Source organism: Lagopus muta, chromosome 7 (assembly GCF_023343835.1).
Source record: "Lagopus muta isolate bLagMut1 chromosome 7, bLagMut1 primary, whole genome shotgun sequence".
Classification (NCBI taxonomy): domain Eukaryota; kingdom Metazoa; phylum Chordata; class Aves; order Galliformes; family Phasianidae; genus Lagopus; species Lagopus muta.
Genome location: NC_064439.1, coordinates 40,443,440 through 40,460,764, shown reverse-complemented (window position 1 = coordinate 40,460,764; position 17,325 = coordinate 40,443,440). Strand labels below are relative to the sequence as shown.

At 43.5% G+C, this 17,325-nt stretch overlaps 1 protein-coding gene across 4 annotated transcripts in view; it reads right to left on the bottom strand.

Annotated features, from left to right (window-relative positions):
• The window catches only part of POMGNT2 (protein O-linked mannose N-acetylglucosaminyltransferase 2 (beta 1,4-)), an 89,310-nt gene that overhangs the window by 7,255 nt on the left and 64,730 nt on the right, over window positions 1–17,325 (bottom strand). Inside the window, exon 2 of one of the 4 annotated variants that reach the window (XM_048951886.1) lies at window positions 12,411–12,540. The exons of 2 other annotated variants lie outside the window; for them this stretch is intronic. The gene's annotated coding sequence lies outside the window, so the exon portion shown is untranslated. Of the gene's footprint in view, window positions 1–6,647; window positions 6,830–12,410; window positions 12,541–17,325 lie in introns of those variants that run through there. One more of the 4 variants, XM_048951889.1, reaches the window with a different exon arrangement.

Below are 17,325 nucleotides of genomic sequence, written 5' to 3'. Positions count from 1 at the left end.
CTGTTTCTAATTGCAGTTTTTAAAGAGTGCAATTTAAACTCCCTTTGATGTGAGTTTGTAGAGAGGGAAAAAAAGCCATAGCTCAAGCACACGCTACAACATCCCAAGCAATGGTCTCTTAGCATTTTAATGCAGAGACACTTTTCTTGTATGCCAGAGTGGAGGAAGACAGCAAGGCACATTTAGGACATACGCAAACACTTCTCTACTGCCAAGGGAGTTCTTTTGAAAAGAGATACTGCAGCTTAAATGCTTGATCTTACAATCTGATTCATGCAGCTTGGAAATGAATGGAGAACCATTCACGGAATTCAATAAGGTTAAAAAGAATCCCCATAGCCTGTGGGATCCCTACAGCTTGCAGGATCCCTGTCTTAACTAAGAACTGAAAATACCTGAGAGACTGAATAATGCCTTGGAAGCAAGTGCTAGCTTGCTAAGCTAGTAAGTCATGCAGATCCTAGAGGTAGTCTCTGGGGACCTTAGCAACAAATTCATTTTGGAGCAGCTTCAATGACTCAAAGGAAATAGAAATGAAGCCCACCTCCTTTGGCAAGTAGTCTGAAAAACTGGCTCGTTTAGCAACTCCCTAAAAGCAAACAGCAAATTAAAAAGGTGCTATTTTGACTTCAGCCATGAAAAAGGAAGGCAGAAAGGACACTGAATGATCATCTCCCTATACCACTCCCAAAAGACACTCTTCTTCTTAATACTCGTTCAGCTTTTCAGCCAGCCTGTAGCACTAATGGCATGAAGGATTACCATAAACTCTGTCCTAACTTTCCACCTTAATTTCCTTGGCAGCAATTTAAATCTGGTCTTGTCCCACATGCCACAGATATCCAGCACAGATGAACAACGGCTGTCACATCATCTCTCATACTTATCTCCAGAACAGGGGATGACTGATGCTCCTGATGGCTCTGCAGCTATCAGCTAAGGCTGTTCCATGGCCAGCCTTGAATGGAAACCTACTGAGGACAGCAGTGCATCACATGGTGTGCTTTCAGGCCCAACTAACGCAATCAAATCAATTCTCAGGAAAAGAACCATCCTGCCCTTCTTAGGTGTTTGATGGGAACAGCTCTTACATTATTTTAGTGGTTTAGTGAGATTTCTAAAGCTTCATTTTTCTTCTTCACTATAGCTGAATGACATTCCGATATCACCCAACTATCCACATGACATCTCCACTACACATCTCAGCTACTGAGTGTGCTGCTTTCAATGGCTTCCGCAGCATTACCAAAGAAAGGACCAAGTCCGAACAGCTTTGAGGAGACAAGAGTTGCAAGAACTTGGCAGAGGAGAACACCACACGGCCCTTTTATTATTCCAGTCTGGCAGGGAGTGTGTGTTGGAGGGTGTTTCAGAGGCATTAGAAACCAACAGTCACAACACATCACTGACAGCACCTGCATTTCATGGGCATCTCGGGGGTGGAGAGCTCCAGCAACCATTACAAATCCATTGAGCCATACAGCCTATTCTAATGTTTCACCCTGCCTGATTTGTTCTCTCCCCTCCAGCCCCAAGGGAAGGGCATAAGAGGCAGAGATGCAGCCCGACGGATGCGGCTGATGTTCAGAGGTTAGCAATTTTCATTTCAGACTCCACTAAGGCAATACCTGCTAAATGGCTACAAATGAGCTACCCAGCTTTTTAATAAAAAACACCTGTTAGCCCTCCTCCATCTCTTTCCTGGATGCAGCTCTCTCACTTCCTTGCATCTTAGCTAAAACAAGTGTATGTGCTTTATCTGACTAAGTGTCAGGAATGAATATTACAAGCTAGCAATGCTGAAGGAATTCATCTTTATTCTTGCTTCTAGCAGCTGATTTGTAAATCCTGGTTCATGCTGCTTAGCTGAGAGCTGCTTTTGATGGAAGTGAACAACGGAAAATGGACAGCAATGGGCTGTCATAGGCAGAACTGAAAAGAATTTCACAGGTACTCAGGGAACAGTCTTGAATCTTCGCCTGTTTTCTCACATTTTATCATCCACTACTTTTTATTTGATGCTTGCAGTGTACGCCATGGAGAATAAAACCTCTGGTCCCTCAGGGAGCAACAGAACATGAGCAGCAGCACACCGTGCCACCTGCTTGCTCCTGCACACCTAGGAGGGGCTGCATCAGGGAGGCAAAGCAATTACTCTCCATGTCCCTTGAGGCTGAAATTCATCAGTTAAGTGCTACCAACAGCAATTGTTCAGGCATGGGGAACCTACCCAGTAGGCAGCATGCAACTCTGAAAACAGGGGAAAGCAGTTAGTCTTCCATGTAAATGTAGCTGCTTCACTATAAAAGCTACTTTTATTACTAACCCTCCCCACAACACGTGTCTAGAGCTGTAACTCACCTCCCACAGTGTCACTGGAGAACATTCTGAGAACTGAAAGTGGGCAGCAAGCGGCTGGCCAGACGCACTACTGCTTTCCCTGAACTCAAAGGCCTCCATGCTCCATTTCTTTCTGTATATGTGTCAGCACCTGCACTGGTCACACCTCCAGCTGCCCACATACTAACCCTGCGCTGGAAAAGCTCACCCCATTCTCAGCATCATCCTCCTTGCCAAGTTACTGCTCCCGTAGCACTGAGCACTGGTGAGCAGGTAAAAATTCTAGAGCATGCATCTGGTGGGTTCAGTGAGGACCCTGTGACACTTGTATCGTGTCTGTGGTATTCTCAGGGGTGCTCAGAAGTGCTGGCCTGCCTGGAGGCAGGAAGGCCCTACAGAGTGATCTAGTCAGGTTGGATCAATGGGTTGAGGCCAACTGTATGAGCTTTAACAAGACCAGCTGTCAGGTCTGCATGTTGGTCACAGCAACACCATGCAACACTACAGGCGTGGGGAGAGAGGCTGGAAAACTGCATGGATGAAAAGGATCTGGGAGTGCTAAAGCACAGGCAGCTGCACTTGAGCCAGCACTGTGCTCAGGCAGCAAAGAAGGCCAACAGCATCACGGCTCATATCAGAAATGCAGCCAGCAGGATCTGGGAGGTAATCATCCCTCGGTACACAGCCATGGTGAGGCTGCACCTTGGATGCTGTGTTCAGATTTGAGCTCCTCACTGCAAGAAGGGCATCGAGGCCCTGACGTGTGTCCATAGAAGAGCAACAAAGCTGTGAGGCACAGGCTGCCCAGGGAGGTGGTGCAGTCACCGTCCCTGGAGGTGTTGAAGAACCATGTGGATGTGGCACTGAGGGACATGGTCAGTGGGCATGGTGGGGGTGGGCTGGTAGCTGAACTTAGTGATCTTAGAGCTCTTATCCACTCTTAATGAATCTGTGATTCTATGATTCTGCCTTTTAACTGCTGGTCATCTGATGTGCTAACCATCTCCAGGAGGTGCGAAAGCAACAGAAAGTATGGATGGAGAAGCTGTTCCTCTCTTATTAACACGTAGAGGAGAGCAGAGTGGGTGGAATTGGAGAGAGGAGTTTCTACTAATATGCAGTTGGCATAAAAGAATGTTTGGATTCACTTAAGAGGAGAGTTGTGCTGTTATTTTTTAATTATGAAGCTAGGGCAGGATGAATCGCTACTTTAAAGATGTTGAAGTGATGGACAATGTTTTAAACCTCTTGCTCATTTCTATAATTACTATTTAGGTGAGCAGCTGGGAGAAAAGCTACAAAATCTAACATACCAAAAACCCCAAATGCCACAAATATTCAGCACTAAGACCCCAAAGCAACAAATAACAGCCTGATTACAGAGGACAAGGGTCAACAGCAGGTCTATGGAGGGACCTCCAAGCCCTGCAGGACACGACCGAACGACAGGTTCTGCCTGTGTCTTACTGAAGTCTTACAAAGCTCTTTTTACTAACTACCCAAGCACTTGCCAAGACAGTGCTCAATTTTCCAAAGATACAAGTGTCCAAGAAAAAAGCTGGGAGCAGATTTGGGTGCTCCTGCCTTGGGTTAGGGAAAGAGTTTGGGCAGAGACTTGTGGGCAGTGAATGGGCACTGGACCCTGTCCCCTGTGGCAACCCAGTGGATGCGGCAGAGGCAGACATCCCCTCACTGAGGGCAGCCTCTCCATTACTGCTCTCTTCCCTCAGATCCATCTTTTGCTAGGCTGGCTTTCCAAGACCAGCACAGGAAAAGGAAGGAGTGCCAACATGACATTTCACACTCCCCCTGCAAAATGTCTTCCGCTCTCTCTCTCATCCGTGAGGCAAGAGGCTTAGCAAAGGATGCGGTATATGTAATACATACAGTTTTAAATACCTACTTCATCCATACTGAAAGCAGAAGTTGCTAGAAGGCAACTCTCCCGATTGGAAGGAGGGGGAGTTGGGATTTGACAGCCAAGAATGAACTGGCTTTTATCCTCAGCTCTGTCAGAGATTTCCTGCAGAACCACCAGCAAGTCAATCCCCACAGCCCAAAAAGCTGTTATCATCTTATTCACTGCATTTGTTTAATGAGATACATATATCTTTCACAGTACATATCACATTAAAGAAAGGATGGTACACTGAATGATTGATATCCTGAAACATTTTCTTTGTAAAAAGCAGCCAAGTGTAGAAAGGCTGGCTTTTTAAACAGGAAAAGAGCAGAATCTTGAAGGGAACAAATGTGGTAGTTAAAGCTACAAATAGCATTAATGAAGCCTGATACGAAAAGGGAACATGAAAAATAAGAATACTTTAACTCAATACTATCAAATTAAATTCAAAAAAACAGAACTGTACCTGGAAAAAAATAAAACCAAACCAAAACCAAACACAACTGTTTTACAAAAACATTTGCTGTCTACAGACAGTAGTAACCAAAATTGGGTTTAACTCCAGCTTTTATGGTTTAGCAATTTAAGTCAGGAAGATAAAGTAGAACCATAAGCCTTCCTATGACAAGCCCACAACCAAGGAGGCTCTGTCCCATGGTCCCCACTGCACACATATGTTCTGTATGAACAGGAGAATATTGGTGGCTAATGCACACCTACCAGTTGTGCTTATGGATGGAAAAGAGTTCAATTTAATTTAATTCCAAATCAGTGGTGGCTGGAATAGGAAGAGATTCAAACTGACTTTCAGGGTGACTAGGAGCCATCAATTTTAATATTTGTTGAAACTGCTGTCTTGATCTAAAAAACAGCATGCAAAGAATAATAATTCCAATAGTAAGCAGCCAATACATGTAAGAAAATCACAGAACTGGGCTTGAAGTACGTAATGATAAAGAATATCTCCCGGGCTTTTAAGAGCTGCTTTTCCCAGATCTCTATTCCAGCCAGAAAGACATGACTACTAAATCCTGTCCCCAAATTAAAACTCTGACCTCCAGAAACATCCTCTACATAAGATGTACTTTTGATGAAGATAAAACAAGGTTGAGTAGGAGATATAGGAAAAATCAGCAAAAAAGAAAAAAAAAAAAAAAGAAAGAAAGAAAAAAGGAAGTATTTCTGTTAGCCCCCCAAGCCTTTAGGTTTGTCCAACAGTCCCACAGCTGAAGATGAGAACTGAAGGTTCTCAAAATAACCATGGTTAGACTGAAGGGGCAGCTTAACAATTGATCTTTGCACATTTGACTATCCTATCAAAACCTATCAGATTATGATGGTACTAAAAGCATTGGCATAGGAGTTAAAAATTAAAAAATTCCTTTTGCCTGGTCCCTTGCTTTTCGCCTGTAAGCAATATACCTTTGTGGAAAACAAAACTGTGTCAGAGATCAACAGTTTTATCTTGAGCAATGGGCCTTCAGGTCTGTCTAAAGCAAAGACTGAGTGGGGGTGGCTGAGGGTAAAATTTCCCAATGCTACAGAAGTGAATTTAAAATAATATGATGTGAAATCCTGGAAGTACCAAACAAGATGAGCTTTAGTCACTCCAACTATGCCTTTGGGCTTTAGATGCAACTTGCTATTTCTCTGCATGTTCCCTACCTTTTCTTTCCACTCTCTCTGACGGGAAAACTACCTGTGTTATTTGGAGACTAGCACTGGTACTTAGCAGCATTTACAGCCTGAGCTCTCCCTGCTTCCCTTCAGTGTGGTTCTGAGAGCACTCTTGTGTGCTACAAATTCTAAGCAGGGGACGAAGATGCTGGGAGCACAGCATGGCCAATAAGAGCAGTAACCCTGCTGGGTTACCACAAGCCCTACAGTACCACGTCTTCAGGGAAGAGTAATATACATATATATAATATATACACACACACACACACAAATTATATATAGTAACCATCCAGTAGGAAACAAATTTATGAAAACCCACAGAATTTTGTCCAGATCAGAGATGTTTTCCCCATGAGACTTTTTGTTTAAAAACAATAAAAGCAAACCTCCAGCCAGACAAAGAATGACTACAAAGACATAGGATTATAAAGAAACTGCTGACCTCCTTCCCCTTCCCTCCCAAGCATGCACAGCCACAGAAGAAAGGTTTGGTGTGTATGAAGGGACAGGAAGAGTCAGAAACCCACACTGAAGCCCCGCAGAAGTACCCCGCAGCCAAGAGAGCCCACAGAACTGAATTCAGAGCCGTATGTGATCAGCACAGCAAACAGAGCACAGTTACAACAGCACCCAGCAAAGAAACACATTCATTCAGAGCATCTGCAACCTTTTTCATCCTGGAAGTACTATCACTAGTAGATCAGTGTTTCAGCACATGCACGCATACCTGGTGTTGCTAAATAAATGAAATGCTCTCCAGTGCCTCTCTTTTCACAGGAGAAAGAAGAAACAAAAAGACACCTTAAAGCTATGTTTTGCAGGGGAACGAACACTCTCCAGTCCTCTTCTTTCCCCACGACCAGAAAGAAAGAAGGAAAAAAATTGCATCTCCCAGCTCTCGGCACAGTAACTGTGCACCATCTGCAGACCGAGCTACCTTTCTCCCCCAGGTCTGAGCATGCTCTGTCTGCCAGCAGTGTCCTATCGCTCCAGCTGGCTCACCTCAATTTGTTAGCCTCCCAGAGGTCAGCCTTGCATGCAGGATGATTTGCTGCAGTATTCCTGCAAATGCCCAAAGGGCGGCCACGCTGAAACAAACTGCCGTGCTGCTTTGGCAGAGCTGAGCATGGCATGGGAAACAGACGGCAAACCGGTCCGGGGATGCTAATTTTAGCCATCCTGCTTTTGGGTGTTATTAATGCCACCGCTACTCCAAACACTTTACAACAAAGAACATAACAATAGCAGAGAAAGGGAAAAAACTGCCCCTCGCTGGAGGATGTCAAAGCCATTCTGCGTGCTTTCTAGTAATTCCCTTGGCACTAAGGAAGCGATTTCCTAGCTGTGATGGTCAGCAAATGGCTCAGTATTGAACAACGCTGTGAGCGCCCTCCTTCACACACCTAGGGAACCCTGTTTTTCAAATGAAGTTATCGTTTACAGTGGAAACGGTGATTCCTGAACACAAAGGCATAAAAACGAGCCAGAGCTTTTTAGACAGCTTCTTGCTGCATCCAAGCTGAAGGTCACGAAGACAAAAGCATCCTACACAACCTTATCAGCAGAGCAGGGACCTGTGGGCACTGAGCGGGTTCCAGGAGGTGGCAAAGCAAGCAGTACTGATCCGAAACATTTCAATTCCTATCTTGCAACTGGATCCCCATGTAGGACCACAGAAGCATCCCCGTTCTGCCCACCAAAAGGAAATCATATCCCTGAACACAAGTATAGTTGTTATCAGGAGCAACATCCTTGCCATACAGGGGCATATTTGCAGACACATCACAATGAAACATATGAGGCTTGCTTCATAATACATCTTGCTGATTATCTAGGAGGCTCTTTTCCCTTAAGTGAGACTTAAGAGGTGAAGTAACAATGATGAAAAGAGGAAAAGTTCTTTAGCACCCACAGGCATGCACATATCTATACAGACAGCCTCAATGAAGAGCAACCGTTTTACTTAAGGCAAAACAGAAGAGCATTCCTAGGTTTTTGTTTGTGGCAGAAATTATCCTTGCTGCTAAAACAAAGTTTAAAGGGCTCTGCATTAAAAAAAAAAAAAAAAAAAAAAAGCCATTAGATAAGACAGGTAGGATTCCAACCACGAGAACTTAGCAGCTACAAGGGTTGGCACGCAACTGAAACTCTCACATTAAATACCCACCATGGATAACCTTGCATGTCCAGCTTCTTATCCTCCCCAAAGCATGTTGGAGAGAGAGGATAAATGGATTTACAGCATCTGTTGCCAGTGCAATACGGAGTCACACTGCATCAGCTGGTTGCTGTTGACCAAGTCTCCAATCTCTCTGTCCATGAGCAACTCCCTACTTAATGTGGAACCTTAACCCTGAAAAACCTTCTATTTCCATGCAACAAGACAAGAAGGCCCAGCCAAATTTGGAAGTGATAGGTGGAAGCACTTACAGGGTGGTGAGGAGCAACACCTTTTGAATCATGTTTGCAATAAAGCACAATACAATCAATAAGGTAGATCACCTAGTAATCACCTTAAGATCACTTAGTTCAGCCATCAACCCATCACCACCATGCCCACTGAGCACGTCCCTCAGTGCTACATCCACACGGTTCTTCAACACCTCCAGGGACGGTGACTGCACCACCTCCATGGCAGCCTGTGCCACTGCATCACTGCTCTTTCTGAGAATGCTTCCTAATTTCCAACCTGAACATCGCCTGGTGCAACTTGAGGACATTCCCTCTCATCCTTTAAAGTACTGCAATATACCTAAAACCCTGGGGGCAAGGATCCATCAGCATCTTGGGTTACTACATGTTAGGGAGTCCCCAGGCCTCAAACAGCCCCTGCACCATCGCTGCTGAGGAAGGTGGGTGTCATCTAGCATCGCACATGCTCAGAAATACTGTAATACCTCAGCATTTATAACCTCGGGTTTCTGAGTGCCATTTAAAAGCCAAATGCACAAGAAAAGATAAGCTTAAAGAAACAAAGGATAAACCCAAATAATATTCTGCAAAATCGACAAAAGATTCTTCAGGAAGCTAGACCTCCAAAGATGAGCCTGCCAACATGATGAATAAACAGAACTGTGCTATCTACTAAACTAGGGCATCACAGAAATAAAACAGACATTTTCTCATCTGCTCTGGTGTGCCACTTTTAAATCTCTACATTTTTTTGTGCAGAATAAGTAAAACAGTTCTGCTCAACTTGGAAACATTAACAGCCACTAGGATTAAGAGGACAAGGTGTCATCTACTTCAGCACCCCATTTTCCAACCTGTGCCACCTCAAGGAGGGCTCTGAAGGACAGCACAAGCCTATGCCTACCCTCTACCTGAAAGGACCCAAAAGAGACACAGATTGCTTGGGGAAAATATATAAAAACAAGAGCAAACAGAAGAGATCTCCAGCGCTGCCAGCCTGTCCTCTCAGAACTAAGGATACCCAGGGATACCTTTCTCTTTTTAATCCATCTTATTGCCCTCTGGCCTCTGTGAACGCAAAGCTTCAGTCGGCTGTGGAACAAGCCAAACATTTTTTCACCTGAGCTTTCAAAAGCGAGGAATTCAGTGAGATTTGTAGTCATCTTCACCTAAGAAACACCTTGATTTTATGTCCTCTGAACTCCTGAAAGCCCTACTGCATAACCTAGCTTCACTGATGCTAACAGGAACCTTTTCACTAAGTCCACTTCTGGTTAGAGACCTTAATGGTGGGACCTCTGATAACTCAGAAATACCATAATGGGCTCATTTTTTGAGTTAAGCTTTGATTTTAATGGAGAAGGAAACACAATACTTACAGACTGGTCTTTCATTTATGAGTAAGCTCCTCCTCTACTCTCGCAATGACGTACTTGCATAGATTTCACAAGTACAATTTCTTGCATCACATTTAGTCAGACAGCTAAATCCTAGTCCTGGAAAGGGCTTCGTAGTCAATCTGTCATACCACTGGGTGAATGAACTGAACATTATTTCATTAGAGGGGAAAAAACAGCAAATAAATCTAACAACTCCAAAATTACAACTAATTGTCATTTACAACTGCACTATAACATACCAAGCGTGGCAGCCCCAAGTTCTTCCCAAATAATCAGTACCATCAGCCTACTGCAAGTCAGTTCTGAGCCAATACAGCCCATTCAAACCCTATTAAGAGTTTGATAAATATTTAATGCGCCTCATAAAGTTTCAACCTCCAAAAACAGCATCACAAAAGAAAAACAGTTAACATTTTTGGACTCCTACAAAGCTATACAGCACAACCCAAACTTATTAATCTAGCAAAGATGTCTGAATAGACCCCTCCTGGTTTAGGACTGACAAACAACAGGTAAGTTGTTATCTACTGAATCTCTGCCTTGCACGTATATGTTGCAGGGGTGCCTGCGTCACTCCAAGTTACGACATTTATTATTTATAGGCCTAGAAGTACACCCTACAAGAAATTGTTCTTCCTGCAGTGCTTTTCAGCCAAAAGTACATCTCAGTTTGAGAGTACAAAAAAATTCATGCCTGAAAAGAACTGACAAAAAAAATGTCCTTGTGTTAATAAATATGCAAGGAGACAAAGGCAGCACTGGGTTTCTGGACACCAAGAAAAATCAGGACTCCACACACAGAGGATGACATTTCGATTCCTCGCAGGGTAGCGTTAAGGCTGATGTGAAAAGGCCCAGGACTTCAGCTAATCACTGAAAGCACCCCAACAATGATATATTTTTACAGCAAGAGTGAGATTTTCTGAAAGGGAACTCAATGGCCAAACCCCACCTTGCTCAACTGCTTCAAACAAGATAGCCTCTTTTTATAAGCTTGGGAGTATGAGACAATGATAATTCATGCTTGTAAGAGTAGCTTGGCAAGTAAACAACATTCACTTAGATAGACATGGGTCAAACACTGTTTGTGACACTCCTGGATATTGTTCATGACTACCTGAAATAGATAATGCTGCTATGGCTTAGGGAAACTGAAGGGCCTCACCACGGTGTTTCCCACAGCCCAGTACTTGTTAACAACTATCGTTTAGGCAGCGGTAAGGTCATCTGCCCTCTCTCAGACTATAATTCAGGCCTTTATCACCACAACATCACCCAAGAACCGTATTTTCCATTTTACAGATGGGAAGATTGAAATTTACAAAGGGATCTGGGCGAGACACACAAATGAGGCGCAGCTGTGTGAGAAATACCCACCAACCATCAAACCCTCAGGTATATCCCAATGTTGCGTGCATCTCCACAGACAGAAGCCATGGCATGGGTATCCAACCTCTTGGCTTGCCTGGGCCACACTGAGTGAAGAGGAATCGTCTTGGGCCAAATATGAAATATATAATAAAGATAATGCATATAAACAACAAAACTTTAAAAAAAATACATGATTTATTAAAACATTAAAAAAAAAAAAAGCAACAAAATTATAAAATGAGATATTTGACCTTGACCAAAAAAAGCGTGTCTTCACAGGCACACCCACATGTAGGTGGAATGAAATACTGTTATCAGCAATCACTGCATTACTCCAAGTGTCACAACACATGTGAAGTGCAGTGCACACAGGTTTGGATTCAACTGTGCGTGCTCGTGCAAGAGGCAGTCAGATCTACAAGAGGCCCCCTAGCACAGCTTGCATTCCTTTCTGATAAATTAAAAAAATAAAGGAAGACTATTCCACAGACAAGGTTTCATTCTCATCCAAACCAGAGCTGGTGTAGATGCTGCTCCAGGAGGGATTTAACAGACATCAATATGGTGCATGGGGACAGGATTTAGTAGGGTGTCCAAAATCAAAGGTGACAGTTTAAACATGCTATAAAGATCAGAGGGACAAGGAGGATGATGACATCAGACCCACTGCAGCCACAAGGCAGTCTAAAGCTGGAAGTCCTGTCAGCCTGGACCACAACTCCTGAATTCTGAAGAGTGGAAGGGAAGAGAGACCATTCCTCCTGACCGTTGAAACAAACAGGGCAGTCACAACCAGCAAGCCCCATGGACGTTCAGGACACGAAGATGCTACTGCCACAACAAAAAGCAGCTCTTGAAAGGAAAAGCATCCTTGAATTTGAACGTCTTAGGAAAGGGGGTTGAGTATAGAAAAGAAGAGAAATAACAGAGAAATAAAACTTGCCTTTTAGGCTAAAAATCAGAATTCTCATGCACTTTGATGGATCTATAGGGGAGAAGAGCTAACAAACATGCGGAAGTACATGAAGGACAGGGGTAGAGATCTTCAAGCACTTCACTGCCTTTTCTAGATTATGCACTTATTAGTGAATGGCCTGCAGTTGCTCCAGCACCGATGAGAAACACCTCTGCTCACAAGCATGATTACAGCAGCACTGCCCCCTGCCTGTGCTCTGAGCTTCCACTTTCTGCTCTGTTCAGAGACTTTGTCCACTCCTAAAAACCATGGAGAACCAAAAGCCACATGACAAAGTTATCGTACTTCACAGAGAGAGCTCCATGGGGAGGCTGTAACAGCGCCTACAAACCTGATCAAAATAGCAGTTTCGATCCAAGCTGGAGAGTGTGCTTCAATTAGGCAGTCTCTGACAAATGCCTGGAGGTGCATAGCACAGCAGCATGACAGGAAGGCAGTTCAGAGCCAAGGCAAAGGAGAAGCTAAAATCAAATCAGGGGAAATAAAAATATTTACTGCCATTTTGAGTCCCCAGATTGCAAATAGATTGCTTTATCTCCAATGCTCCCTTCAAGCACACCTGTACAGCACAGACCCCCATTTTAAAGGAATGCAGCCATCATGTACCCCAACCCCATTCATATGATTGCATTGTAAAATCAACAGCTACCAGGAGCACAGTATTACTGAATATCATAGCACCACAGAACCAGTTGAGTTGGAAGGGACCCTTGGAAGTTATCTAGTCCAACTCCCCTGCAGTGAACAGGGTCATCTACAGCTCCATCAGGTGCTTAGAGTCCTGTCCAGTCTGACCTTGAATGTCTCCAGGGACAGGGCACCCATCACCTCTCTGGACAACCTGTGCCAGTGCCTCACCACCCTCACTGTGAAAAAACTACTTCCTTATATCCAATCTAAATCTCTCTTTCAGTTTGAAACTATTTCTTCTTGTCCTGTCACAGCAGACTTGTTAAAGAGCCCGTCTCCTTCCTTACAGTCCTCTTTTAGATACTGAAAGGCTGCTCTCAGGTCTCCCCGCAGTCTTCTCTTCTCCAGGCTGGACAGCCTCAATTCTCCCAGCCTGTCCTTGTAGGAGAGGTGACACATCCCATAGGTAACCCCCTCTAGTGTAACCATTTGGGTTGATGCTAAGGGAGTGCACAACATGGATTTGGGGTTCTGGGTTGGCAGCTCATCCCAGAGCTGCTAAAACTTGAAGATCCACTACAGAGCCTGAGATCTCATGAATCATCTGAAACAACTCAGAACAGAAAGAGTGCATTACCTGACAGCATAGGCCACAGGACTGAAGAAAATCTTCTGACCAGTTCAAACATTCCCCTAAAATTATTTATTAATAATTAAATATCCCAGACTGTTTTTCCCTGTGGAAAAGAACAATTCTTATCTCGTCTCTCATCTGATTACAGTACCATCAGAAGCCCGGAAGGGCAGTAACAGCTCATGGCTGTGGGCCAGGCATTTACAGATTCAAATGTTGCTCTGAGGGCTACTGCTGCTCCTGACAAGAGGGAGAGAAGAAAGCCATATGAATAATCTTTCTCAGCTTCAATATGAACCACTGCACGCAACAGGGGAAGAGTGATGAATACACTCAGTTACTTGTAGAAAATCACATTAAGTTCTCCAGGTGTCATATGCAACAATTTACAGTTCAATAGCTAGGAAGAACTTCTTCATGCCCTTGGCAGACAGAAAATTCACAGAAGAACAACTGAATCTAGGCTTATCTATCAAGGGCACAGTAGCAAGAGGACAACATTCAAGCCTGATTTGAGAGGTCTTTAAGACTTACCATTCCATTTATTTCAATAGTAACAAAAATAAGGGGTTAATTTTTGCCCTGTAAATCCTACCAGCAAATCAATCTGCATTCCTCTGCAGCATTCCTTCTCACCCCACCTCTGTGGAGGTTACAGCAGCCACATAAATAGCTGAAGTGATGCTTAATGGACACATGAGGGCAAAACCTTCTGAGGAGAGGCAGATGTTCCTCTGGGAGGGAAACATCCGTAGCACAAAGGCACTGGCACTGCAGCCACTCACTGGTGCCCCCTCAGTGATGGGAGATCCCTTCTTCCTTCACATCCCTTGCAGCAGCAGCTCACTTCTGTTCCTTTCTTTTCCACCAGCAAGATCTACTATGCCTGTTGAGTCAAATGCTGAGTCAAGCATTTGGGAAGGAGAACCTCTTAAAATAATAATTGAAAGGTAACCTGACTGTCATTCAGAGAAAAGCAACGTAAGCTTATTAAACCAACTGCTGTTTAAAACAGCTGCATTTGAGAATACCTGACCCCACTGCTTATGTGCAGCTCTCGATCCACGTGCAAACATTTGTGAAGTCAAGGAAAGCAGCTACTTCACACAGTATTTCAGCTACTTCACACGGTATTTCAAGACATCAAAGGCACCGCCAGCAGCATCAAGATGTGCTTCTCCACCTCTAGACTTTTGCTAGCATTGCTGCTGACACAGCCATTCCATGCAAAAGCTGTCAGGTCATTTCAGTAGCCCTGCAGTGTTACCCAAGCACTGGAAGGGAAGGAGCAGGTCAAACCCCTCTCACTTGCCAAGAATCACCAAGATGAGCCATAGTGAAAACATACATATTGTCAGAGCCATTCTCATATAGGATGGCTCTTGTGACCTTGGATAAAAGACTCAAATACACATAGATATCAGCCATAGGCAGGCAGACTCATCTTCAGTCTAGAAGGGTCAGAGATGGGGGATATACATAGTCTCAGGCAGAACCTTCCAGCTTTGGCTCACCCAGCTCCAGCATCTCCATGGCACAATGAACTGCTCATAAGGCTGTCCTGGAATTTGCTGGGAACAGCTTGCTGAGATAGCCAACCCTTCTTCCCCCACAAAGGGATCAGAGTTGCAGCCACAAAAAGCTCCTGTTGCAACTATGAAGACTCCATCTGCACCTGTATTAATGCAGCAAGTATGTGCAAGGAGAAAATACCCAAGTCAGAGGCTGACCAGGCAACTGCCATTTTGACTTAATGTTCTTAATGTTACACAAAACAACCACTGTTCCTTTACCATCCAGGTGACAAAATGCACTAAAATAAAACTCTTATTCTCCAATTTACTTGAATACACTCAATGATTAAAAACAAGCATGTATTGAAGAGCCCTGTGTTCCAATGGGACAAAGATATGCACGTAAATTAAGCAAGGACTAAGAGTGCTTCTTGAATGAAGACTCTCTTTGTGACCTCTATGCTAAATATATATTTGTAAATATATGTGCATGTATGACTACTACAGAATTCATAATAAAATATTACAATTAATATATAGCCCACATATTGCTTTTGATACCTGCATTAAAAGATGATGCTCTATTAATTTAAAAAACTTTTTCCAATAAGCTGCTAGCTTCCTGGCTGCAGTTTTATGCACAATAGTAACACAGTCAGAAGCCAAGAAGCCGTGAAGCCGTGTGTGAAACTGTCCCAGATAACTGTACAGGAAAAGGGAAGGTGAAAGCAACTCCAGTCTCCATTTTCTATTAATTCTCATGTCTCTGTGTGACCATGGGTAATAACCTACGTAGTAAAGAACAAACAGCCAGAAGCAAGGAACAGGGGTAAGAACAGATCATTAAAAAGTGATAAGCACCAAGGGTCCTAACTGAGCTGTAGGCAGTAAAAATACACACACACAAGAAACCACCTCATGTCTCCTCAAAATGAATTTGGTCATATACTTTTAGTGCTGAATAAGTGACTGCCTCAGCGTGATTCCAGCGTGTCTATTAGAAAGGACAGTATTTCATCTGTGCGTGGAGGTCTGCTACCCTGCTTACCCAGGTGTTTCTCTCTATCTTTCTAAAAGAGGAAATTACGCAGCACATTAATTTCTGTGCACCTTTTTATTTTACATCCCTCCTCCTCTCCCCTCCCTCCACTCCTCCCATCCACTGTGATTTATGAAGAAGAAAATATGGGTAGTTCACAACAAAATTGAAATACATTCACAACGCAATTAATACTGCCTCAGTCTGGTTGGCTCATACGAGGGAGCTTATGATCACAGAATCACAGAATGGCTCGGGTTGGAAGGGGTCTCAAGGACCATCAAGTTCCAACCCCAGTGATATGGCAAGCCAGTACAAAGTAAAAAAGAGGTCATGAATCTAGTGTCACACACCTGGGTTAAAGGCTCATTTACCCAGAGAGCAAGCACTGAAAATTACTCTTGCCAGTACAGAGGGATTTCAATTCACAGACCTTTAATGCTCCAATCTATTTACTTTACAGGGGCTCAACTGGAAGAGGGGAAATAAAGCAACAGCAAACTAAGACATGAAGTAATTCACAGCTAACCCATTTCTAGTCCATCAAAGGCTCATCAAGTGACTGCCCAATGCAATGGACTGCTGTCATCCTGTACCTAAATTCCATTATCTTCTCGCCAGAAGCAAACAAGACCCATCACATCCAAGTCACTGACAATGGAAAGCATTCCTCTTCAGAAGAGCCCAAACTAAGGAGAGCCTTTCCTGGGCCAAAAGGACAGAGCAAGGAGGCTTCAAATTTCTTTAGGGTATTTTTTCAATCCTACACTATTTTATACTAGTTGGAAGACAAGAAGCCCTAAGAAGGGAAGAGCAAAGCTTCAGAATCTGCTTATTTTTCAGTGGTAGCCACAAGGGTCCATAAAGTAATCTTCAGAAATGACATGGTCTACACTAAAATCCAAGGATACCCTCTATCTCTGGTGTGGTGTTAGAAAGCAGCATTCCTTTATTCCTCAGGATATGTACCAGAAGATGTGACAAACAAATGCGGGCTCTCAGAATTCAGGTTTTTTTTTCATTTAAACAGTTAATAAATACACATGCAGTACATTGGCATACATATTCATTCTTTTCCAAGAACTCATTAATATATGCTAGTGTCCCTCTGGGCATGCATGGCTGCATTTAGGTGGTCATACACACACTTCCTCATCCTCACTTTTCCATCATCAGCTTTATCACTGAGACTTTTGGCTGCCCCTTAACTGTTTTTCCCCAACTTGGCAAGTCTCCATTGCTTGATAGGCCATAATGAGCAACTTCCAAAACAATGTATGTGACAATCTGAGGAAAATCCTTGCCCTGGTGAAATGCAAAGATAAATAGTCTATTATGACTCCAGTGTTTCTTATGAAACAGAATTAAGAGAAAACAAGGCTGTTCACACATGAAGCAAAGTTGAAATTGCAGTTTTAGAATTAGAACT